Consider the following 3,253-nt stretch of genomic DNA (forward strand, 5'->3'; position numbering starts at 1 on the left):
TTTATTAATCAAATAACTATAAAAAGGTGTTAAAAGAAGAAATCTGTTACTTATCCAATGCACTAAATTGCAAGTGTTAAAATGCAGACAAACACAACTATCTCAGAAACAGCAAGTAATATCAACTCTAGGCTAGATTTACATCCATGGGTAAAATGAGGATCTCTCTCAAGGCTGTGCCCAATTCCACAGTTTGTATGCTAATTTTTACAAACTAATGGCATCAAGGTTTCCTTTTTTTCCTTTACTTGCACACAGTCCCAGTAGAGCCACTTTCCAAAGAACAGGGATACAGAACTCTTCTATGCAACCATACTTTATGCAAGGTAAGACTCTATTTCTGGTCAGCTCAAATGCCCAAAGTGATTCATTAAAGAATTTTCAACTTAACATTGAATATTCATGTTGGGTTGACCAAGGCTGGTATCAGAAACTGACTGGAAGTGAAGTATGGTGTCCAAGGCTGAAATTCTCTCTGAATGCAAGTCGACTACTTAACGGTTTAAAAAATTGCTCCTAAAATGATATAGTTTCTGTTCTTGTTATAAATCTGAGATGGCCTCTACAAAACCATGCATGATCTGCCTACCACCTCATGAATGCTTGAAATCAGAGGAGGGAAAAAAAACCCAAATCAATTTCACTTTTACCAACAGGAGGACTTTCACTTGGCACAGGCCAAAAAACCCCAGCTGCCTCCTGTATCCGCCAGCCATTTCACAGCATTTCAAATGCTACTTCCTAGATGCCAGAAATAGATGTATGTGCATGTATTTGCATGCAGTTATTAACGCCTCACCAAACCTACTTTCCAACTTTCTCATTTTGAGAACCCTAAAAAAAGTACTACAAGACACTGTGTGTAACCTGTGTGCCCCTTTGAAGATGTCTCACTACATGAATCATATCCTTTTTCTCTACGAAGATTTTAAAATTAATCCTTTCTTACAAAACAGTCAAATAAAGCCTGTTTTGACACCAGTAAGGACACTGCTGATTCAGCCACTAAGGCTAACTTGAGGAAATTCAGTGTATTTCCAGCTCATGGTTCATTATAAACAGGAGTCCATTTTCCACCATTACCGCGTGGTGCTGGACCCAGCCTGCAGCCCCCCAGAAGCCCTACCCAGCAGTTGTGCAAATGCCGTGGCAAGAGCTGACGCACGCAGCAGGCAGCCACCCAGCTTGCAAAATCTGTCAAGATTTCAAAACTGGTACGGGGTTTGGGCAACAACTGTAACAGTTAACCATGTAGATTTATCACAAGGTTTTGCTAAATTGTGAAGAAACGACAATCTGTAAGATATTAATCTATTTCATATGTTAATGTCTCTCTAATTTGTAATGGATATATTATCAAGGTAAATGGCTTGGCCTAATAGAAGATATTGCTAGAAAAATATTACTTGGCAACTGTTAATCTTCTGAACTAGTTTCTTAAAAAAGGCCTGAAGGATTTTCACTCACCAGGCAAGATGAGCACAAAAAAATTCAAATAACTTGTAGCGTGCTACTTGTACACAAAAGCAATTGATAATGTAGAACTAATCTTTATCAAAAGCTAGCTAAAGCAAGACGTACTCCTTGTATTAAAGGAACTGATATATTCACATAACATAAAAAAGAAATTGCAAATAAATAATTAACTGCTGGGTATCCAATTTCCCCAAGAGTTCTGCATTTAAAGTGATCTCAAGTCTCATCACTTGAACAGTAGGAATTAATGATACAAGATTCAGCCTTATAGACCTGTTTATGATTTCATCTACTATTATTTTCAACTGATAACCAATCAAGCAAGACTTCATTTTTCTGCATGATAAACCATCCATCCAAGATAAAACACTGAGATGTAAAGAGTCCTCATGTAATATTCTGCCCTACCTATAACAAGCACATTTCTTCAAAGAGCTGAAAGTACCACTTCAAAGACAATAATGTCACACACCATCACCAAAAATGCTGCACTGTATAAGGGTGTGGAGAAAAGATCTTAAGGAAGTAGAAGAAAAATAAGCCAGCAGGCATTATGGCATTTCTTTTGCAAATTGGTATGACTTCGGATGGCAGGCACAAAGAAACTTTTTTTTTTTTGCCAGTGACTAAGGTACAAAAAAGCATAAAGGCAGTTACCTCCCCTTCTCATTAGACTCTTAAGTTTGATCAAATAATGACCAGAAACAGAGGGGAGCTTCAAAAAATGCTGCCATCAGAGCAATGGAATGTACTGGTTTATTCTGCATATAGCTCTGCACCCTGGAATCAGAGCACAGGGACAACAAAGACAGTGAGATCTGAAAATCCCTGATCTGTAACTTTTACATAACAAATTACGTTTTTTCCACTGATAAACAATACAAACACTCTCTGCAGCTATCATGACACTATCATGACAGAGATTTACTCAGGTTGACCTTTTATTCATCTGTGACATTGATGCACAGCTCAGGAAATACACATCCAAATTAAAACTGTATTAACAACTAAGACATATGAAGCACATCCAATTTTAATAAAATTTGCTTGTTTACTAAAAATTACACTGGATTACTAATTCCACAAAACCAAGAAAGATTAACAAACCTCATACCAATTCCACTGTAATAATAAGAAAAAAGAGATTTCATATTATGAAAGTTAGTTATAAAAAAAGTCATGTTCCAAAAAACTTCATAATGAAGAAAACTTACAACTTCAAAATGAAACATGCACAGATACATAAAATCATTATTTCAGCCTATGCTATCTATTCATTTTCGTTATAGATGAAATTCCAAAGAATAAGAATAGCTTTGGGATGACTCTTGGTTTACTATACCTGGATACAAATGCACAACACGCGTGTGTGTTAGCAACCAAGTCGGGACAAGGTCACATTCACCTATGGTAGCATTGTTCAGTGCTGGTATCAAAATTACCTGCCCAGGCTTATCAAGGGCTGGGAAGAACTTGTAATAAATAGTGATGAAATCTTTCTTTAACATGCTTACTATCATTTGAATTCCAATATAACAGCTTGAAGGGGCTGCTGAGATAGCATAGGCCTCTTTTGGACAGTAGCAATTAGTTACCTGTATTCTAGTCCCATCTTTTCATTTTCTTTTTTTTTTTTTTTGCTTTTAACAACTAGCTTGACCAATAAACCCCACATTTATATAAAAATTTCCTGATTTACACTTTAGTTCAGGCATATAGACTCAGAACTCAGAAGAGGCTGCAGAAGAACGCTGAAGTATTAGTCAGAGGAGCCTCA

Source organism: Phaethon aethereus (assembly GCF_964289735.1).
Source record: "Phaethon aethereus genome assembly, chromosome: 3".
Lineage (NCBI taxonomy): Eukaryota > Metazoa > Chordata > Aves > Phaethontiformes > Phaethontidae > Phaethon > Phaethon aethereus.